Source organism: Schistocerca nitens, chromosome 7 (assembly GCF_023898315.1).
Source record: "Schistocerca nitens isolate TAMUIC-IGC-003100 chromosome 7, iqSchNite1.1, whole genome shotgun sequence".
In the NCBI taxonomy this organism is placed as follows: domain Eukaryota; kingdom Metazoa; phylum Arthropoda; class Insecta; order Orthoptera; family Acrididae; genus Schistocerca; species Schistocerca nitens.
Window position 1 is genome coordinate 196,965,301 of NC_064620.1, and position 25,124 is coordinate 196,990,424.

The following is a 25,124-nucleotide window of genomic DNA, read 5'->3' on the forward strand; positions in this document are numbered from 1 at the left end:
ATATTCAGTCAATGAGCTTTTCTCACCAAGAAGACACTCTAGAGCACAAAGAATAGCACAACGAAAATCACGCAAGCACAGACAATGTGTTTACGCAACACGATTCGCAATCGCAATGTTGCTACGCAACTGCCCGCCTGATGACGTAGGATATTTCATTGTTGACAAATTCCCCTGGTACCCAAGCAAAAGAGCGACGACCTCTTCTGGCAGTACAATAGTACCTTACTATCTATACATAATAAGTTACTGGAATGTTCATTCTCAGAAATATTATTTTCCTCTTAAGTAAAATTTATTAATCATCTCTCTTTGAAAAGCCTCGAAATGATGCTGATGAGGTGATATAAACTATTATAAACGAGAACAGCTGCAACCATATGTGAGAATAATTGGGGTAATAAGTTTTATTTAATGGCACGTAGTCCACTATCGCTATAGTTTTATTTTTCGCTGACTACAACACGTCGTTTTGGTTTACCTTACTGTTACGGTAGACCATGTTGTTATGAGCTGTGCGGTGGTGGTGAGGGCTACTTCTGAATATGCACAATTTTGAAACATCTGCTTCTTTTGAAGTTTCGATAACACTTAATTTCTAGTTCGACGAAATATGTTTGCACCAGACATTTACCACTACATTTTTAGATTTGTTGGCCGACGCACTTAGTGTATCTGTGGTTCGTTGCGGTGTGTATATGCTTCTTATTGATCTTGAAAAAAGTTTGTATAATGTCCGAATCATTCGAGCTTCAAAAGGGACTAACAAAAGGATGTAATGGCTTCAAGTACCACTGTAGTTCCCAATGACGACAGTTTCAGCACGATGGAGAAGATTCTAAGAACAATTTCAAGTAGCGTGTGAAGTTCCGGTTCAAAACGGTTTCAAAAGTCGTATACGGTAGTAAATACTGAGTCCCGAATGCGAATTACCCTCTATAGTAAAGACCATGTACACACACACGATTGAAGGTTTAGAAAGCGAAACGTTATGTAGTGGTATGAAGTGAGAGCACATGGCGCTGTGGTCACCACCGTCTGGCAGTTGCATACGGTAACCACTGCTGCCGTGTTGGTGGTATTAGGAAGGAGTAGGCTCTGCACCAGCGCTGAGTACCACACGCTCATCTGCTTACAGTACAAACATGACATTTATTTATTTGATTTTGCTCATTTATCTCGTATTTTCCTTTAGTCTTTTATCTAAATACAACAGTAAACCAGATGTTGTACATGAATTGACATGAACATAGCACGTAATGTTTTAACATAATTTCAGATGTGTTAGTGTAACTAATCATTGTAGTGTTTAAGTTGGAAAAGTCTACATTAAATATCTGCGTAAATTATTGATTGGAAGTCTGTATGAAATATGTAAGTCAGTAAATAATAATTTGAAACCCAAATCTATTTTCTAATCATTGACTTCTAACATGGTTCTTATGGCTCCACGTTCTATGGGACTTAACATCTGAGATCATCAGTCCTCCAGACGTAGAAATACTTAAACCTAACTAACCTAATGACATCACACATATCCATACCTAAGGCAGGATTCGAAACTACGACCGTAGCAGCAGTGGGGTTCCGGACTAAAGCGCCTAGAACCGCTCGGCCACAGCTGCCGGCTACCCTTTGGCCATTTTCCACATACACATACAACGTACATTAGTCTGGAATCCAGAGGCACATGCTACTGGCCTATTGTACTATGCTGCTTTGAGACATCAAAAATTTTGTAATTTGTGATTCTTGACTAAGTTACTATACAACACTACACTTCGCAGCACTATACTACATTAACGGCACACTACATTAGACTACTCCAACCGGTGTCAGAACCAAGCTAGATTTTTCATTTGTCTGGATAGTTGACCCCTGGCAGACTGAGGCACAGCTCAGCTTTCACAGGGACCCTGCTACTGCCACCCAAGTTGTATAGATTGGGAGGCGACTGTCAGGGACTAATCCCCGAGGCTCATCTCCTCTATCCTTGTGAAAGGTTGCTGTAGCTGGATGTTCTGCTATGGTGCAACTAGTCGTCTTTATGTGTGGCGTTTTCATTGTTGTCTCTAGCCAATGTAGGCTTGCAGTTCATATGCTAATACACACATCAAAAAAAGTTTTTCATCACCCCAGTTCGCAGAAATCCTGAAGATACACATTCGCTGTGGATTCAGTATCACAGATACAGTCCCTTTGACTGTTCAGAGATGTCACTAAACCCGCCCAAAGGCGTAAACAACCATGCATGAGCTGCTCCTATTAGACGAAGGGGCTTCGATAGCCGATCAGATCCAGTCATTCCGCCACGAAGGAGGTACACGGCTCATGTAGTCTGTAGTTCCATCGTGCCTCGACGGTCAATACCGCTGTTTGATCACGTCCGCATTGTTACTTTGAGCCAGGAAGGGCTATCAACAAGGGAAGTGTCCAGGCGTCTCGGAGTGAAACGAAACGGTGTTGTTCGGACATGGGGGAGATACAGAGAGACAGGAGCTGTCAATGATATGCCTCGCTCAGGCCGCCCAAGGGCTAATACTGCAGTGGAGGACAGCTACCTAGCTACCTATGGACTATGGCTCGGGGGAACACTGACAGCAACTCCACCGAGTTAAATAATGCTTTTCGTGCTACTACAAGACGTCGTATTACAACTCAAACTGTGCGCGATAGGCTATATGCCTTCAACCTGAGAATCGTCGGACACATGTTTGGAGGCAACTTGGACACGCTGAACGCCTTAGGCACACTGTCCAGCGACTACAGCAACGTGGAGGTTCCCTGCTGTTTTGAGGTGGTTTATGTGGGGCCGACGTACGCCGTTGGTGGTCTTGCAAGGTGACGTATCGGCTGTACGATACGTGAATGCCGTCCTCCGACGGATAGTGCAACCATAATTATGGGCAGCATATTTGCGAGGCATTCGTCCTCATGGACGACAAGTAGCGCATCCTTCGTGTACATCTTGTGAACGACATCCTTCAGAATAACGAAATCGCTTGACTAGAGTGTCCACCATGTTGTCCAGACATGAACCCTACCAAACACACCTTGGATAGACTGAAAAGGGCTGTTTATGGATGACTTGATCCATCACCACTCTGAGGGATCTACGGCAAATCGCCGTTGAGGAGTGCGACAACCTGAATCAGCAGTGCGTTGATGAACTTGTGTATATTATGCCACGACGAATGCAGGCGTGCATAAATGTAAGAGGATGTGCTACTGGGTATTAGAGGTACCGGTGTGTACAGAAATTTGGACCACCACCTCTGAACGTCTCGCTATCTAGTGGTACAAAATGCAATGATTGGTTTTCATGAGGAATAAAAAGGGGGGAAATAATGGTTTTGATAATTTCTATTTCATTTTTCTGTACAGGTTTGGAACTCTGGGAACCGAATTGACGCAATTCTTTTTTTTTTACGTGTGTTTTCGCTGTCAGCAAATTCCCCTTGTGCCACACCTCCACTTTCCTTAATATGTCATCGACTGTTCCATTACCAAAGATGCTCCTATCGTAGTCTGCAACATTTTGTCTAGTGGCACATTCTCAGACGATGTGCTCAAGTGTGACAACTGCTCCATATTCACAAGGGTCTGTGATGTGTGGTTGTATTTTCTGCATTACAGAAGGATATGGGCCATGACCCATCAGCCAGTGTGTAGGTTCCTTGGTCGGGAAGAAATTATGACATGTGGATCTTTCTTATATGTTAGGTTGAAAATGTTTAGTTCTCCTTCCTGTTTTTGCCTCGTCCCAGAAATATTGCCATTTTCTATCGGTGTATGCCTTCATTTCCTTATTCGATGTGGCTCTTGTGCCCCGTATCTCCTTTACTGTTCCATATTTTCCCTTTGTGAACCAATACAGTATACCTTACTTTCATGTCGCTGTGTCCAGATTAGCAAGTCTAATATCACCAGGAGTGCCACATTCGGTATTGTTCTCTACAAAACTCTAAGGCATAGAAGCACGCTTCCCTGTGCTTCCCGTAGAGTGTGGGCTGTCCTTACCTTTCTCGCTGTACGAGCCCAGACACTCAACCTGTACCTCACAACAGTGGCAGTATTGTTTTTTGGTACGTTGTTACTGCACTTAGATTCATATGAAAATTTCTTTGGCCTGTTGTTCTTATTTTGTGCAAGATTTTAATGTCTCTCTGGCAGACGATATCTACATCTGCACGAGTATCAAGCTTTTCTTCCCTGTTTAAACCAAGGTTCCTGTATATAACTTTTCTTTACGTGGGTAGGTCATTTATTCTGATTGTGGGGTCCCTCGATTTTAAAGATCTTCCTAGTCCAAAGATGCCCCTTTTTCAAAGACTTTGCTGATATCATCTTTCGTCACTGCCCTTGAAGAAGCTGTCGACGCCATCAGAGGATTCAGCTGAAGAAATCACACGTGAAAGCTGCCGAGCAATTAGGAAACACAGCCAACAAAGAAGTAATGTTTCCAAGGAAAAGAGATTTGCGGTATAAAAGCTGCGTGGGGATGCTGACACAGTCGTGCTGCGTGCTGATAAAGGTAATGCCACTGTGCCTTTGCTTCAGGAAGTCCACAACTAAAATATATGTGGTCAACCTAGATCTGGTGCATCCCGGAGATTAACAAAGATCCTACCAACGAGTTGACAATATGAGGCCTATAACGAGCACTATTGCTTCACTAACACATTTTTCTACCAAATATTTAAAATCCATATTAAAATAAATGGTAGGAAAATGTAGACACCACATATGTAATTCTATGATTGAATTCCATGGATTTAGTGCTATGAGTTAAGTTGAGAGACTTAGCAATGTCATGCTAAATAGTACGGATGTGCTCGTTTGTTTTGACTTGGTATCATTATATATTAAAGTACCTTCAAAGTTCTCTGTATCTCATATCGGCCAACTTTTAGGTAAGAACATCACGCTTGATCATGTGCTTTTGTCATATTATTTTCAGTTTAATGGTGAATTTTATTAGCAGATTGATGGAGTTGCTATGGGAAGCTCCCTCTCCTCTCTGGTGGCTAATTTATTCATGGAAGACTTCGAGGATAAGGCACTGGACTTATCAAGTCTTAAACCACCGGTATTCCTAGGTACGTGGGCGACACATTTGTAGTGTGGCCGCAAGAGATGGATTAATTACATCGATTTCTTGAGCATTTGAATTCTGTCAAGCTAGTATTAAATTTACTATGGAAATAGAAAAAGATGGCTGCCTCCCCTATTTGGATGTTGTCGTTCGCCCTAAAGTTGATGGCACATTAGGTCATGCCGTATATTGTAAATCAAAACATACAAATCAATATCTACACGCCAGTAGATGCCATCGCCCTTCACAGACCACTGGTGTCCGTAAGACCTTAGTGCGCAGGGCGTACTGTATATTCGATAAAGATAATTTGCAAAAAGAGCTCACATACCTCAAGAGCTTTTTTAAAGCGAATGGATTTTCTCCGCAACAAATTCGTAGAGTATTCAATGCAAAACCTAGAATGCAGGTGAGTGATGGGAAAGAAGATAGTAATTCCTTCAAATCAAGTACTGTTATCCCTTATTTTGGTGCTCTCTCCTCTAAGATAGGCCATATTCTTGAGAAACACAGTGTTAACCTTATCTTCCCGCCTCTCACGAAGATTGCAGCTTTACTCGGTGTAGATTAGCCAATAATTTAATAAACAGAGATAGTGGTTTCCGTTTGGGCAAAGCATGGAACACTGCTCTTGGGGTCATTAAACTACGGAGAGGTCGTCACGGTTTCAGCTCCGCCGAACATACATCGATAAGCGAATCGAATGTCAGTACCTCTTAACCGAAGGCGGCGCTTATATAAGCTTATCTTAATGCAGGTGACCAGCGTCTGCATCTCGTGGTCGTGCGGTAGCGTTCTCGCTTCCCACGCCCGGGTTCCCGGGTTCGATTCCCGGCGGGGTCAGGGATTTTCTCTGCCTCGTGATGGCTGGGTGTTGTGTGCTGTCCTTAGGTTAGTTAGGTTTAAGTAGTTCTAAGTTCTAGGGGACTTATGACCACAGCAGTTGAGTCCCATAGTGCTCAGAGCCATTTTTTGAACCAGCGTCTGTGACCCGCATACGCAACACCGCAGCGGTGGAGCATATAAGGCCGAACGTATCACATTGTCGTCAGTCTTACCGCATGCTCTGTGGACGGCCAGACGATACTCACCCGAACTATCGGCGGAAGAAATTTTATTTGCGCGGCTGCATGTCCGAAATTTAGATGGCTAACATAAGATCTGTTTAGTGTGGTGATTGTCTTGTTACTGTGGTCCAGCGGGGAAATGGCAAATGGTCTTCTCAGCATCCAAATATTCATAACATGTAGTGAAACTTCAGAACTCCTGGGTGTGCGCCAACGCTCAGTACCACATAATGCAACTGTCTTCACCGTTGTGCTTTATATCTTTTATTTTATACGGATGGGCATCTTGTTCTCACAAAGAATACCAGTGATGTGCCTGAATCGCTCCAGATCACTGTGTATCCTGCTCGCACATCCTCTTACCTGTAGTCGAGAACCTAGACATAGAAATGTGTCCATCTTGCTAAGTGTTTCAATAGCCTTCTTTGTATCCACCACATGCATCACATCTTCAGCATATTGCTTTGTCCACGATACTATTTTCTATAAGGGCCTTGTTATGATAAACACTACAGTAAAAAAAGAGCAATTATGTAGCTGAATTATTTTATGAACTGTATCGCAGATGCTCACTAAATTCACAAAGGGGATATTGGCAATAGGTATAGTGCAGATAGCGTCAGATAACACATGCTCCAAAATCACTCACGAAAATTAGATATAATGACTAATTGTTGTAGCAGTTTTCGTACATCTTGTGCAGTGTACTACAACAACATGCCTCGCATAGACATAGGTGGTAAGAACTATTCCCAAAAGTTTATGGATACCCCTTAGTTGGTGCTAAGTATGCTTCCCAAGGACCACAAATGAAAGATTAATTTTGCGGGAAGTATACTTCCCAAGCCGCTTCCAGAAACTATATTATTGGTAACCATAGTTCCGCACTGTAAATATACACTACAGAGGGAAGTACACCCTGCAAGGGTTAAAATAATCAAACAATAGATTAAGTCACATAGGCTTTACACTAAGTGTGAACCTGTTCCGAATTTTTAGAAATCACAAAGAGATAAGGTTCCTATACACATATTCCAGCAGTGAATTAAGTAACTTGAAATGCAAGGGAGAATGTTGAAATGGAGTGCATAAAACATTAGACAGAACAATTAAAATACTTCCATGTAGTCATGTAGCAACACACGAAAAATAATCGATCTCTGAGGCTCTGCAGCACCATTTCACTGAACGCTAGACCGTGCCTGAATTAATCATCACTGCAGCACAGAAAACGATTACAATTTAAATGTGTAAACATCACAATATGTAAATATCCAACACATTGAGTATTACTGCTTACGCAGTTTGTATTACTGCAAACAACTGTAACGGTCTCACCAAATCCCTAACTGCAATATCATCATATGATCAGTTTTAGACCTCATGACCACCCCGTTCAGGGCACAAGTACGAGTTAGGTTGGATTGGCTAAATGACACAAGTGACCTGCCTAACACGTGACTGGCTATAGCTGTAGGTGAATCACTGAACTACAATAGTGTTTCGCAAATATATTGCTCAAAGAGCTTCGTGACCTATCGTTACCAACTATAAAACATCTTTTTGAAATGCATGCAATATTTATTTCACTGTCTAAAGAAGAAAAAACTCTCCTTATAAATAGGAGCAATTCTCTAATGTGTTCTGCAAAGATTCATTTCAGGATGTTATAAACTCATGCAAAACAAAAAAATATCCTTTATATTCACATAAAGAAAGGAAGCCACTTACCACTGAATATTAAGTTTGTGTGATAATACTGAAGCTAGGTTTGATTAACGGTAACATCATGATTAGGACTGCATGCTTGACATTATATAAATCTAATTTATGAGTACCAATTCTTTAGTTCCACAGTAAAAGTCAAGTCACTTCTACAATATTGCAAATCAAACGATTATTCGAAGACAAATATCTAAAAATATATTTATTTAATTGTTACATACAGAACTGTTAAAAGGTACAGTATCAGAATGTAGACACTAAAGTTTACGTTAAAAGACCGATTAACCCCCGTAATGCCAAGACGTTTTACATAATGTGCATTACCAAGAGGAGGGGGGTGGGGCACATTGTGCCCATGCTGAAAATTTTTTCTTAAAAATTCGTTAATTGTTGTTGAACGATATTAACATCATGCTTTTTAAAGTTCCACTGATATGCGATCAGGGTCCAGAAATTGAAACTACCTTTAGCACAGTCTTAGCAATAACAACACACTTTCAATAAGGTGTACTGCCGGTTTTATGAACACCACAAAAAATATAAAAAAGCCAATTTCGGTCATTGTTTCTGACGTTTTCTCTGAGTATACTTTTTAGAGAGATACTGATGTTTAACTAAGGCCCTCAACTTGGAAATACTGAAAACGACCTTCATTGTAGAGAGTGGCATCTACAACTGGGACTTAATTCTTTCGGTTGAGATTAAATGAAAAATTTAAAACATGCTGTGTGCATGAGAAACGTAATGTGACTGATTGTTTATCTACCAAAGTTTTTTTCCAACAACAGTATTTGCCCCTACACAGCAGTTTCTTTCGGCAACTTCATGTCGGTATAATCGTTGTTCCCATGCCTGGCAGCAGCGCCGAAAGGCTTTAAGACGTAGGGCCTTCAATATGTCAGTCACATTCTTTCAAATGTTTCCAGAGTCCCAAAACGACGTCGTTTTAAGAAATTTTTAGTTCCGCTAACAGAAAATGCCTGTCAAGGATTCAGATCAGGTGAATAGGTAGCCTGTAAGACAACAGGAATGCCTTTTGGGGTGAAAAGATCCGTGATGGAAATGGCTGTATTAAATGGGACGCTATCATGATTCAGCGCCCATTTGTGTGCGTGTCCAGTCGGTCTCACTCGATTTAATCTTTTCCTGAGCGTTTGAATGACATCCTTGTATAACACAAGGTTGACAGTTTGTCCTGCAGGAACAAATTCAAAAAAATGGTTCGAATGGCCCTGAGCGCTATGGGACTCAACTTCTGAGGTCATCAGTCCCCTAGAACCTAGAACTACTTAAACCTAATTAATTTAAGGACATCACACACATCCATGCCCGAGGCAGGATCCGAACTTGCGACAGTAGTGGCCATGCGATTCCAGACTGTAGCACCTAGAACCCCTCGGTCACCCAGGCCGGATGAACAAATTCATTGTGCATGATATTCCTACAGTCAAAATAGTAAATACGAGTTATATACTTAAAAATCCTGGATTCGTCACCGATAATCACACTACTCAAACATTCGCAGTTAATGGCAGTCTTCTCAAGAAGACCAACACACGTGTCTCTTCGATTGTTGTTCTGCTCATTTGTGAGGTTTCTCAGCAAGATTTTGACATAAACCTTCCACATGTGCAAATCTTCAGTCAGATCTTTGATTTAAGGTGAAAGTGGACAAGTTTGATACGTCACCCATTACCTTTATTGTTAAATGTCCATCTGGTCTTGAAAGACCATGCACACTGTAAGGGGTCCGCAGACCCTTACTACTAAGTTTGCATCAGCACAGGTCGACAGGGCAACTATCGATGTGTGTGTCGGGTCGCGAGAGCGAGAGTTGAGTCAGTTCTAGAGTGCTGTGTTGGGTAGGTTCCCGCGAGGCGGGCAGAGCTGTGCATAAGCCAGCAATTGATAAGAATTACCGACAAAGGGAGTGGCCATCTCCGCGGTTTAACCCCTTTGTGTTAGTATTATACGGGAAAGTGAAGAAGTTTAATTAGCAGAGTGATTCAGTGATATTTATGTGCCGTTATTGAGATTCCGCGTCTACCGCGCCGGCATTATTTGGATTACAGTGTTGGATTACAGTGATTGTATTTTGCGTGTGACGACTATGAATAGCGAGGAACCCTGTGCTGAGATTAGCCGTTATTAACAGTGTATTGACGAAGGCAGTGGCTGTCTCCTTATTTTTGTGTTTTTGGTATGAATATAGGTCTTGATTAGTGAAGCTGTGTTTGTTGTTCTTCTTGCCACTAGACAGTACATTATTACAGTATTTGCGAAGGACAATATGGAATGTAACATCTCCTGAGCAGTCCAATCCGATTGCCAGCCCCATTAGGTACACGGTCACATTAATTAATTACTTAATTTGGGCTGCTATTCAGAACCCGAACGAACGGGCTATAACAACGAATTATAAGGGAGTGTTACACCCTTGGCTTACCGTGAAAGGACAAGTGCAATTTTCGGACGAATAGTAAAGAACAATAGATAATTTACCTTGCTTAACGCGAGAAAATTAATTTTTCAATTTGGATCGGAACAGTGCATAAACTTTAAAATCGCGACAGGAACAGTGCATTTTTGAACAATACGAAGTAATAATATCTTACGATTGTGACTAAACTGTTTTTCTTGCCATATTAAATAGAACAATAGTGTCAATAAACTGTGTTGTAAAGTGCAAATGCGTAAATTCGCGCGAAAAAACTGTGAAAAGTGAACACTAAAGAAAGACACGTGTGAACAGTAAAGTAGCAAAAAGAGCTAAGATTTCGTCACGAAAGTTGTTAAAAAGGTGTTTAGCGGTATTATTTTGACTGAAATTGCTTTTTGAACAGTGAAAATCGGACAGCTTCGTGTGGACCGATAAACTGTTATGCGGACGACAATGTATTGTGGCGACGCAATTATTGAGTGACGTCACGCAGACCCGTGTAGCAGTTGTACCAAAGAGCTTCGATCCGCGAGGTGATTTCACACGACACCCCACCACGGAGCGGCCGGCTGAGCGACGCGACTTCGAGACACCGAGCGCAGTACCGGCATCTAGCGGCCGAACTACAAACTACGCCTGCCTGCAGCGCCACGGAGCGACCTACGGAGAACTACGACGTCTCGCCGCAGATCTTCAACTTCACACAGCTCCAGCGGCAGTACAGCGCCACGTCCACCTCAAACGTCAAAACATCGCGACTCGCGGTAACGTCGGTTGGTGAGTGAAGACAACTGGTTGACATAACATTAAATTGCAGTGTGCAGTCTTCGCGATAAATAAACAGTTTTTTAACTGAATTTCACATTAGAAAAAGTGCCCAATTACAGTAATTTCCGAAAAATTTGCGAAGCATACTCTGAAATATAACATACTTATTTATGCACACTGCACTGTCTAAATGGTAATTATACAGATATGCTCATTGTTTTTGGGGATTTTACATTTATAGATTTTATGAGTGTTGTGATTTATCTTATTTGAAACATTTTACATAAACTGTGTATGTGGAAATTGTTATTGGAAATTAGTAGGTTTTTGAGAGTTGTGATGTTCGGTACCCATGCATGTTGTATCATTTTGGGGATTAACTGAAAAGACTGCAGGTACTGTTTGATTAGCTTCATGATAATTAGGAGTGTTTTGGGTTACTAGAGGTTATTCTGTATTACTTGCCTGTGCATTAAAAATAAACCAAACATGTCTACTGAAGATAAGCAGGTCTGTGAGGCAGTAGTTGAAAGGAAAGGGATAGGACAGGAGGACAGAGATGATTCAGGAATCAGTGATTGTGGATTGTCATTAGGAAGCCCAACAGCACATTCAACTAATTATCCCGAGACACCGGGACAAACGACGAGAGCTAGGTTAGTTTCAGAGGATGCTGATAGGTGGTTGATGTTGGTAGATTTGATAAAGAAGAGTTCACAAGAAACTAAAGCATCGTTAGAGAGGAGTTCACAAGAAGCTAGAGAAAGGGAAGAAATATCCCAAGAATTATTAGAGAAAGGTCTCAGAGAATCATTAGAGAAGAGTTCACAAGAAACAAGAGAATCACTAAAGGAAGATTTACAAGAGATCAAAACATCACAAATGAAGATGGAATATAATTTGAAGAAGGAAATGCAGGAGTTACAAGAACGACTGAAGATGGACATCGACGAGAGAGAGAGGAAGCTACAGAAGAGCATAGACCAAGTCCAGGGAGACGTGGAGAAGGTGGAAGGAAAGTTAACAAGAAAGATAGAAGACGACATTGAAGAAACGAAAGCCGAATTGGGAGAAAGAATCAACGAAGTGGAAACAAATTGCAATCATCGAATCGCAGAGGTGACACAGATGCAGAAGCAATGTAACGATGCTGTTAAGGGAATAGGAGATAGGCAAAACCAACTGGCTGTCAATCTGAGAAATGCTATAGCCATGCAACGAGAAGAGGATAACAAGAGAGTGCAGCAATTGGAGAGCAAGACAGAAGAAATCGATAAACGAATTAGCAATGCCACCTTAACCGTTGGGGAAGGTAAGGTCATTACCTTGATGAGCAGTGATAATCGGTACATCCAAAATAATACAGGGCAGAAATTTAGACCGAAAGGAGGATTGCACCCAATGATATTTATGAAATGGCTAAAAGGAGTTTTCCCAGCACATCTTAAGGACTCAGACAAGATTCAATTTGCAATAGATAGAATGGAAGGTGAGGCCTTCACTTGGGAAGTCAGGAAGAAGGAAGGGACTACTAGTTATGATCAGTTTGAAGAGGAATTCTTGAAGAAATACTGGTCCAAAAGTCATCAATGTGCAGCAATTGAGGACCTACTCCATCGCAAGTCACTTAGTACATGGAGAGGAACGTTGAGAGAGTTTGCCGAACACTTGTGGGAATTGAACGAGACCTTGGAACAACCCCTGAGTGATGACGTAATGATATCAGCGATAAAAAGAAGAATGAGCCAGAGGATGCAAGAAACTGTATCCGGGAGCCTAATTGAAGATAGGGAGGCCTTGATGAAAATACTGGAACAGTTGGAATCTGTTCGATCACAGGGACACAATCAACCTAATGATCAAAACCGAGGGGGAAGTAATGACCCAAGGAATCATTTTGGTAATTCGTCTAATTATAGAGGAAGAGGTGGCAGTCATAGATACAGGAACCATGGTGGTGAACGTCAATGGAGAAATGATTGGAGAAGGAGTGAAGAACCGAGAGATCATGAGAGAAGATGGGATAGGCGAATGAATGACACGGTGCATATAGAAGAGGTGGAGAGACCGGAAAACTGAATGACGCTCCAGATGAGGTCCAATCGGGAGTGAGAGCTACGAGGACCAGGGTAAACCTACTAAGACACGACAATGGTGGAGACCTAAGAGAAGATCTACTGGAGGAAAGAAGTGGGATTCCCAAAGAACCCATGTTACCCATGATAGGGATCAAGTTATGTGGACTGAATATCGAGGCATTAGTCGATACAGGAAGTGAAGCGTGTGCAATATCCAAAAGGTTATATGAACAGATACTAAAAGCGAATGTTAGCTTGCCTAGTTTCCCAGTGAGTGGAGTGAGAATTGTGAACGCGTTGGGTGCAAGGAGTAAACCTATTAAAGAACAAGTGTTGATTACCTTCGAGATAGAGGGAGAAGAATACGAAGCAACATTTTTGGTGGTGGCCGGATTGAACACATCAATTATTTTAGGGATAGATTGGTTGAATGAAGTTGATGCAGTAGTGAGTTTTGATGAAGGTACTATCAAGGTCAAAGGAAGAAAGGGAGAAGAGAAGAGGTTAAAGTTTGCTGAGGGGAGTGCAATCGAAGAAGAGGAAGAATTCAGAAGAATAAATTTGTGTCATGAAGAGGAACCCACCACGGGATACGGGGAAGAGGAACTAGGAGGAGAAGTGTTGATATACCTTGAGGGATTAGCACGAGAGGATAGACATAAAGAGGATAAGATCAGGAAAAAGTTGGAGGAGATGACACACCTAGATGAGAGGATTAAGAAGAAATTAGCCACGGTATTATACAGGCGTTGTAAAGTATTTTCTCAACAGCCAGGTATCATGAAAGGGGTGGAGTGTAAGCTAAAGATAAAGAACCATAAACCGTTCAATATAAAACAGTATTCCATTCCCCAGGCGAAACGAAGAGCAGTAGATGAAGAAATACAGAGGATGATGGACCTTGGTGTCATAGAAAGGGCCAATAGTCAATACAACAACCCCCTATTTGTCGTTGATAGGAAGGATGGAAAGGTGAGGATAGTTTTGGATGCACAAACAGTGAACAAAATCATCGAACCGGAGAGGGACAAACCAGAGACTATAGAAGAACTGATTCAAAAATTCCGAGGAGCAAAGGTGCTTAGTAGTATCAACTTGACTGCTGGTTACTGGCAGATACCATTGGCCACAGAGTCTCGCCAGTTTACCGCATTTACTTATGGAGGAAGGTGCTATCAATTTAGAGTGTTGCCATTTGGGCTTAATGTGTCAGTGTCTGAATTTATAAGGGCGATGGATAAGATACTAGGCGAGGAGTTACTTAAGAAGGTCACCGTCTACGTGGATGACCTCTTGATAGCAAGCGAATCATGGGAAGAACATTTGAATAGACTGGATGCAATCTTGGCAGCTTTTGAAACCGCAGGGGTAACTGTAAACCTGGACAAGTCGGAATTTGGCAAATCAAAGATAAAATTTCTGGGCCATATAATATCCGAGGAGGGTATCTATCCTGATCCTAGTAAAATGGAGGCTATTAGAAATTTTCCGACCCCCCATAATAAGAAACAGTTGCGAGCATTCTTCGGGGTTTGTGAGTTTTATAGAAAATTTGTCAAAGGATCTGTACTTAATACCCCGAGTATGAGGGAATTGACCAAGGCGAGGATACCGTGGCATTGGAGTGCAGAGTGCCAAACCGAGTTTGAGAATATCAAGGAAGCACTATGTAATGCAGATATATTGTACCACCCGGATTTTTCCAAGGATTTTTATTTAGGAGCAGACAGCTCTGACTATGGACTAGGAATACATTTGTACCAAATAGAGAGGAGCGGAAATGGTGAGAGTGTAAGAACAATAGCGTTCGGTAGCAGAAGTTTAAATGCTTGGGAGAGGAAATATTCGATTACTGAAAGGGAAGCATTGGCAATTGTTTGGGGGTTTAAGCGTTTCCGGTATTCTTTGGCCGGGAGGCATGTGAAAGTCGTGACTGACCATAAGGCCCTTACATTTCTGACTACAAGCAAGTTGAGGCATAGCAGACTAACGCGATGGGCCCTGGCATTACAGGACTATGACTTCGAGATAATTTATGAACCAGGAGCAACACACATAATACCTGACGCTTTGTCAAGATTACCAGCTGACTCGAGAGGAATGTTGGTGGACAGGCCAGAAGGAGAAGGAGTTAGAATTAACCTGATGAGGGGAGTACAGTATGAAGAGTTCATAAGGAAGTTCCTAAAGAATGTGCGTAGGGAACAGAACGAGGACGAGAAATTAAAAACAATTAAAAACAAATACAGGTGTGCAGGAGAGGAAAGGATTCGCACATTTTACTATATTCACAATGGGATACTTTATAAAAGAAACAGGGAGAGTGAGGAGAACTGGAAACTCTGTGTGCCTGAGCATGTGGTAGAAAAATTAATTTGGTATACGCACTATATTAATGCGCATTATGGACCGAAGAAGTGTCTGGAAAAGTTGAAGTTGGATTGTGCTTTCAACAACATGGGAAGGCGGATACATAAAATACTGAGTACATGTGACACCTGTCAAAAATCTAAAACGACTACAGTACAGCACAAAGGATATATGCATCCAATTGTACCAACAGCAATTAAGGACATAGTTGCAGTGGATCTCTTTGGGCCACTTCCTGCCTCACGAGGGAATTACACACAAATCTTAGTAGTGGAAGAACTGGTTTCCAAGTATATAAAATTATATAAAATTATATAAGTATATAAAATTAGCCCATTGAAGAAAGCTACTAGTAGAGCCATCATTAACCATTGTGAGAAAGACTATTTTCAAAAGGTGTGTATTCCTAAGCGAATTTTGAGTGATAATGGGTCACAGTTCAGGTCAAAGGAATGGACAGAGATGCTAAGGGAGCAAGGAATAGAGAAAATTGCCATTTCTAGGTATAGGCCAGCTTCTAACCCAGTGGAACGAACAATGAAGGAATTGAACCGTTTATGCCGAACCTACTGTCATAGGAAGCATGGTTCATGGAAAGAATATCTGGAAGAATTTGAGCGGGTTAAGAATCACCTCCCACATGATTCTACAGGGTTTGCACCATGTGAAGTATTGCTCGATCAAGAACCCGATAGTATTTTTCGTGAGTTGGTAGTCTACCCACCAGGAAGTTCATTGACCTGGGAAAGGAAATTGGAGCTGGTGGAATTAAGTATGAAGGAGAAGGCTAGGAAAAGACAGGAAAGACACGACAAGCTAGTGAAACCGATAACTTACCGAGTGGGAGACCTGGTATTAGTAAAGTTTCATGCTAGATCAAAGAAAATAAACTCTGAAATACATAAGTTTAACCACGTTTATAAGGGACCGTACAGGATTATAAAAATTGGTCATCCTAACACTGTGGAGTTGGAATATGCACGGACAAAGAGAGTGCATGGTAAGGAGCATGTGGAAAACATAAAAAGGTACTACTCACACGAGAGCAGAAATAACCCAGATGAGGAAGAGGAACTCGATTAGGTCCAATGTCTGAACTGAGAGTGTTCAAGCTCCTTGAAGTAGTGACGTAGGACATGGTTAGAACATTTAGCTGTGAAATGGACATTTGAACAAGGGAAGGTTTATTTACATTGTGTTTTGTGATGTATTACAATTAGAATTGCACATTTCATGTCGAAGATTATCTAAGAATGAGTATAAAACCTGTAATAGCTAATTTGTAGTATAGTAATTCATATGGCCTGTGTTTAAGTAATAATTTTGAGTGTATATGTTATGTGTTTCATTCAATATTGGACTAGAGAGGACTATTGCTGGTTGATATAAAAATTGTAATTTGGACAATGCCATGTTTATGAGATGTATAACCTTTTTGTAAAATTATTGTGGAGGCAGCCCACTACCGGAGTCGAGGGATTATTTAGTGAATTGTAATTTCATTAATTATTTACACTGTGTGTTTGTTCAAATGTAGCAATGTTTAAATCCCTTGCCGATTCTTTTTCGCCTGCGGCTCTAAAGAAGTTTTCGAGGGCGGGGATGTAAGGGGTCCGCAGACCCTTACTACTAAGTTTGCATCAGCACAGGTCGACAGGGCAACTATCGATGTGTGTGTCGGGTCGCGAGAGCGAGAGTTGAGTCAGTTCTAGAGTGCTGTGTTGGGTAGGTTCCCGCGAGGCGAGCAGAGCTGTGCATAAGCCAGCAATTGATAAGAATTACCGACAAAGGGAGTGGCCATCTCCGCGGTTTAACCCCTTTGTGTTAGTATTATACGGGAAAGTGAAGAAGTTTAATTAGCAGAGTGATTCAGTGATATTTATGTGCGGTTATTGAGATTCCGCGTCTACCGCGCCGGCATTATTTGGATTACAGTGTTGGATTACAGTGATTGTATTTTGCGTGTGACGACTATGAATAGCGAGGAACCCTGTGCTGAGATTAGCCGTTATTAACAGTGTATTGACGAAGGCAGTGGCTGTCTCCTTATTTTTGTGTTTTTGGTATGAATATAGGTCTTGATTAGTGAAGCTGTGTTTGTTGTTCTTCTTGCCACTAGACAGTACATTATTACAGTATTTGCGAAGGACAATATGGAATGTAACATCTCCTGAGCAGTCCAATCCGATTGCCAGCCCCATTAGGTACACGGTCACATTAATTAATTACTTAATTTGGGCTGCTATTCAGAACCCGAACGAACGGGCGATAACAACGAATTATAAGGGAGTGTTACAACACGTTAAACGTTCTCGTCGGTTTTTGATTTTGAAGGCCTCCCTGAGCGAGATTCATCTTCACCGTGCTATCAGCCTTCCAAAAATGATTTGTGCGAGCGAAAAATTTGAGCTCTTGACAAGGAATGTCTCCCATAGGTCTGTTTCAACTTTTCAAAGGTCACACTCATTCATTACCCCAGTTTAACAATAAACGTGACCGAATAATGTCGTTCTAAATTCCGCTGATACATTACTCTAAACACACAACGAAAACTCAACTTCACTGATGGGTCCTCTAAAATATCACGTGATTGATGTAAAGAGCTGAAAATTTAGACTGTCAGAAAGGGACGATCACGACAATGTACATAGCACTGCCACATCTTTCGCAGTGCTGTCTGTGACATTATTTTTCTCACACCACACACATGTGGAATCTGTTTCAATAATTCATTAAAAACAAAAATATATTTTTCAAAGTGTCAGCGTGCGAACCTTTCAAAGAAACATCATCGATATGGTCTTTTGGAGGCGAAGGCCCACTTCTGTACCCTTGATGACTGCACGACACAATACTTTATGCTATGGCTAGAACAATCAACACTTCGTTGGACTGTTGATCACTGGAAAAATTATGCCTGGTCGTCAGCAGAGGACTGTTCAAGCTGGTGGAAGCTCTCTAATGGTGTGGGATGTGTGCAGTTGCAGTGATATGGAACCCCTGATACGACAAGATACGTCTCTGACAGATGACATCTGCATAAGCATCGTGTCTGATCACCTCAATCCATTGATACCCATTGCTCATTGCGGTGGACTTGTGCAATTCCAGCAGGACAGTGTGATACCCCTCATTCCCAGAATTGCTACATAGAGCCCCCAGGAGCACTCTTCTGAGTTTAAACACTTCATTGGGACACCAAACTCCCCAGGCATAGACATTACTGAACATATCTGGGATGCTTTGCAGCGAGCTGTTCAGAAGAGATCTCCACCCTCTCATACTCTTACGGATTAATGGACAGCGCTGCATAATTCATAATGTCAGTTACCTGTTGCACTACTTCAGACATTAGTCAAATCCATACCACGTCGTGTTGCGCCACTTCTATGTGCTCGTGGGGCCCTGGGCGAGATTCGACAGGTGTACCAGTATCTTTGTCTTTTCAGCGCATAATCCACTTGTAATCCATTCACTTCAAAATATTTATGAATGGAATCACAGTATACATCACCTCAGTTGATCAATAAACATATAATACCAACATGTACATCACCTTCTAAACAATAATTAGTGATATATGCAGAGTGCGTGAAGAGATAATCATCACACTATTTACATACCTGTCATGAGGTTTTTGAAATATTACTTTTACTTGTCAGCACGTCCCACATTCAGATCACGTTTATGGTCTTCATTTCCAGTTTTACTACATTTATTTAACTTTTTATGCCTGACCATTTCTTATTGATACATAAAACTTCTTCGAAAATTTTGTGCTACACTTGTAGCTCATAGTAAAATCACTTTATCGACACTAAGGAGAAAAAGAGAGCTAGCAGTACAGCAAAAATATTAATCGAAAACATGGTAACAGCCAGGGAAATCATATTCATCATGCAACAACACACACACAAGAACTTTCTGTCCCTGGATGCACTGAAAACATTGACGAATTATGTCGCAGTACACTAAATAAATAGCCTTTCACTAATTCGCCTACCACTTCAGCACAGATACTCCAACTCCTTATTTCTTGTGAAGTCCAAAGACCTCATTGGCAAATGATATAACAGGACTGCATGAACACCATACTCAGTCACGACAGGCAACTCTTCCCTCATGCTTTAAGATACCATCATTATACTTAAAACTCACCACACCACAGCCCAAGCCCAACACTTCTTGGTATGTCAACAAAATATCAGCCCCTAAAATAGTATCACTAGCCAAATTACACACAGTTACTAAATTCCGATGAAGCTATTTCATTGACAATGAAAATCAGTACCTACTTGTCGCTTTTCTGGTAGTCATCCCTTTCACTTGAGTCCACTGTGAAGAAGGAATAGTTCATAAAGCCGCACCTTCAGATCTGTGAAATGCTGACTCACTCAACCCAGACGACTGGCTTCCGACACCTGGAACACAAGGTAAATTACATTTGAAACGCTGGACTCTTCAGAGAACTGAGATTTTCTTGACTATCACTTAGCAATAGGTAACTCAAGCATAGAAAAGTAAATATATTCAATTACTCATAGGCAGTTTTCATCCTGTTTTCAGCACTCTAATCAGCTGCACACATCACTTGTCAATTATGTGGCTATGGGGCTATGGGCTATCCACTTGCACAATTTTCTATGGGTAAGGTGAGCATACCTCTACGTAATAGGAACTTTAGTTTCCATCTTGTCAATGTCAGTGACTACCATTCCCTTTACCACCTTGATTTGACGAACCAGTCTTCTAATTCAATCACTCCTGAAATTGTTGCTTTCATTGCAATCACATAATTCCTCTGATGCCTCGACTTTCCGTTCCCATATCTATGACAATATGTATCACATTGCCAGTGACCATTATTCCAATTCCTCTGTGGCCTCAGACTAGTATAACAAAACTTACTGTTGCTTCTACCACAACCATTCTCTTCAGCATTGTCATATTATAATTCTTGGAGAAAAATCTCAAAGCCCACTAACTACCCTTTCACCTGACCAGGAAGAATAATCTGGCTCAACTTGGGAGAAAATTTGACAAGTCAATTATAATTCAATTCAGTAGGACTGTAAGTATTGTTAAAAAATTTATTTTTCCACACCATGCATTCAAAGAATAAAGCAGGATTTATAAAATCACTATTATTAAAATTTTTCGTAAACAAGTATCCCAAAGATTCTGTCTTGCGCTGCCTCAGACCCATCTTCTAACAGGAATATCTGATAAACTCGTCATTTGGCTCACAGTTTCTAGTCAATCTCAGTATGTCACCTACCAAACGGTACATATAAACTCAGTTCTGTATTCAGCTGGCCATGTGGAAGGAAATACAAAATCAAACTGCTCTAGCAAGCATGAGGATCAGTTCCATTTCATATAAATATAAAAACTTGAAATTTTAGAACAGGCAAGAAATGGTTATATTGAAAACCGTGCCTCAATTCACAGCTTCCAGCATCATGATTAAAATGACCATGGTTGTGAAGAATTCTCCTCCTTTCATAACGAGCTACCGGATCTTATTCATCTTCATGAACAGAATATAAATCACTATTATCTGGCACATGACCTCCGCAGTAATAATGACCCCAAACTTTTTTTCAGTTTTAGAAACTCTCTCATTCAAGTACTGCCCTAATTATTTATTCTCCTGTTATTCTCCATTTGATCTTCTCTGAAACTCCAAACATCTGGACAGTAGCTTGGAAAATATATTGATTCCAAACTAAACAGACAACCTCACATTAATCATGCCTCAGAAAGATATCAAGGCTATCCTACCTGGTACGGAAATTATGTGATCCAGTTAGAAATAAATATCTTATCAAAGCTTAATTTGGTCTTTTCAGCTTCACACACATAGGGGCTGTTGTTATGTGGTCACTCATTTCATGTCAGTGACGTAGTACTGATTCAGGAATAGGTGCTACAAATAATTATAAGGTTAGTCCAAGGGAACAATGCAGTCCTTTGTTCACTAAGAGAAAAATAATGACGATCATAAAACTTTATCTCTTTTCGTCATTGATATTCGCTGTAAACAAAATAGCAGAATTTGACACCAGAGAGAACATACTCTATCATTATACCAGAAACAAAAAGGGTATTGACATTCCAGGATTAGACTCACAAAAACAGGTAACTTTCGCAAAGTAAACTGTTGGAACGTTTTGAAGAACTGACATATACTCCAATCAATACATCCTTCAACAGTTTTAGAAGTAAGTTGTATAACTGGTTAATAAACAATCCATTCTCCAGTTCAAGAGAGTTCTTCGAGAGTAATAGTGTAGAAGTTGTGATTTAGGATTATGATTACAATTCTGTACAACTGGTTAATATATGATAAATCATTTTTATGTGCAAAGTGAACAGTAATTTTGTAGCGGGTACTACTGGATCATGCCATTAATATAAAAAACGTTTCACTAAATGTTATCTATGACTATTAAACACAAAGAATGGGAATAAAATCCTAACATTTTCGGAATCATTTACACAAGAACATACAGTATCACTTGAACTCTGATCAGCATTAAGAGCTAATTGTGCAACAACAAAAGTGTAAGGAGCCACATTTTTATTTCTCTTCTGTACCGCCTTCTAATTCTTGCACATTGAATCTGCAATAATATTTCATTCTTTAAAATTTGTTTTTAAACCTTATAATAATGTAGCATTAAGGGAAATAAATTTTTAATCTATTTACTTATTAACTGGGTAGAGAAATCAAACATTCTGTCAATCCAGTCTTCCATTCACGCCGATTCTTTCGAACCTGTATATTTTCCTATAACAGCTACTTCTGTTCACTTACCCACCACTGCAGGATTAGTGGACTCTCTTCTACCGAAACAACTGTGTTATTTTTTCACAGCAGAGAGCGTCTCTGCTGCTCTTACCTTAACCGAGTGGTAAGTGCACTAAATCTCCTCGAAAAGACTTCCACAGTGAATTCAGACTTCTTCACTAAATTGTCAGTTCGCCTTCGTAGTAGAATAGCACTACCTCGTTATTGACTAAGAACAGCCAGCAAGTTATCAATAAACCAATTGGTATTTGTCTGTAACTTCACTCTAAGTTCCTTTTCACTAGCTCTGGGGTGAACATTTAATTAAGCCCCTTAACCATAGACACCACCTTGCACCATAATTCTTGGAACATTAGCGTATTATTCATTTTATAATTGTGTTTTGAAACTGATTTACTTCTCTATTGCTCATCAACAGGAGCAATAGGATCATTTTCCAGAATACCACATGTAGTACTAGATTCAAAAATTGTATCAAATTAAACATATCAGTGTAAACATAAAATCCTTGTTGGAATGATGTACTAAAAGTTAAATTATCGCTCCATAAACATTAATTATTCATTGGAAAACCTGCGTTGATGATCACAGAAGCACAAGGAGCCCAAGCTGACAGCCTCTATGCACACTCCGTCTTATACCCACTCCAGATATATAATTTTATAAAGTCCACATACATACTAAGAGTAATTAAACAAATAATTTAAATAAAAATTGTTCTATATCTCATTATAACCGACATGCTCTAACAACACAAAAACATTTCGAGAGTCATACTTCTTCACAATGTCACCCTTTTCAAACACTGGTGAGTGTAGAGTTGGTAGTTTGAAGAAAACTTTAATTTTGAAACACTAATTTATTAAGCAAACCCATGTTACTTTTCCCACTATAATGATATCATTTGTTGTAGAGTAACATACGTACTCCAGATATGACTCCCTCTAATTGGATCTGAACTATTGGTTCCTATGAAGCAGGTAGAAAAACAACAGCTCTAATCAATATAGCAAATCCAATTCTAATGAATAAACAAAAACATCATGAAACGTAAATGCCAGACAACTGTATACATGAATAAACAATAAAAATTGTTACAGGTAACAAGAATAAAGACCTCAAAAACAAAAACAAAACATTATCCTGTATGCTGAAATATACGTCAAAAAGGTAAAAGAGAAATCTCCTCATCAGCACAAGGAAAACAGTGATCTCTGTACTGTAATGACCCGGCCTATTCCTCGTCGCTATGCATCAAGACGGGTGAGAGAAATGGTGAAGGAATGGGCAGGTTCAAATCCGAACTTGCAGTGAGACAGTCATAGCACTGACACAGGTCTGATGAAGCAGCCGTACACAGCACTCCGTCTAGCCTCAGAGCCGCACTTTGTGCTGGAAAACTCTGCCGACTTCGGAATGTGAAGCCTGTTATCCTGGGCCGCTGTGGCTGCAGCCGCGACGCCCGTGGGCCGCCAGCGACAAAGATGAGCGCTGGCTGTCCAGGCCCTCCGGAGTGTGTCGGCTAAGCAGCCACACTGTACTCGTTGTCACCACTCGTGCCCTTGGGTGTGGCAGCTGACGGTAGATGTCCTCATGACGACCAGCGATGCCCTATACACCCGCCCACTTGCCACAGACTGATAAAGAAGGTGGTCAAATGTTCAAATGTGTGTGAATTCTTATGGGACTTAACTGCTAAGGTCATCAGTCCCTAAGCTTACACACTACTTAACCTAAATTATCCTAAAGACAAACACACACACCCATGCCCGAGGGAGGATTCGAACCTCCGCCGGGATCAGCCGCACAATCCTCGACTGCAGTGCCTAAAACCGCTCGGCTAATCCCGCGCTGCCGGAGGCCAAAGACGTTTCTAGGAGACCGCGACTGCGCATCTCTCACAGCCAGACTGTAGATATCTGGTAGTCCGTCGATCGAAGTAGCTCGGAGGGTACAGACTGACTGGGCCCAAGCTAACCACATCATCGAAACTTCCCACAAATCCCGCAGCCATCACGCCACAGACATGGTGTGCCTCGTTGCCAGGTTGCCAGCAGATTTCCATCACCAACGGTGGGTCGCAGTTTCTCTGAAACACGAAAGGCTATCATTCTCTCCATTTTAATAAGCAGACAGAATGGAGGCATTACTTCATCCTTTGAGTTCCTTCGCTCGTTTACTTATAACCATACAACTAAGCGTCCGACTTAGTACTGTTATAGGGAGACGAGTATGTTTATTGCATGTCACTTGGCTTTCATCTTTTTCTAGTTCGCTGTGTCCCGAGCACTGGTTTCTACACCCAGTTGTATTTGCAACGCGTGAGTTTCTCGGTAGCGTATCTTATAAAACATCACCTCACTCTTGGTCATACTGTGATGCGCCATTGAGGTTCAACGTGGCTCGCCCGTCCCTAGTGTAGCAATCCTGTCTGAACCGAAATGTTTTGTCGTAATGTCAAAAGTACAGTCCACCGGCTTACTCTGTCAGCACTTCGGACAGGCTTGCCTCTACTGCCTAGGAGCGTGTGGGAATAACACGTTTAAGACATTCGCAACTCGCGCACCTAAGTTTTTCGGGGTGCAACACACATCCCCTCTTTCGAAGGATTCGTCCCGAATCTTCCATGACCGAGCCTTCCAGTCCTAAGGTGTCTCACATGGGTCCTTCCTTATCCACTTCCAGCATGAGCTCACTCTCAAAGTGCGTTCCCCAGGAGCTTACTACAATACAATCCTGAATGTAATGTTTATACCACCTAAAACAG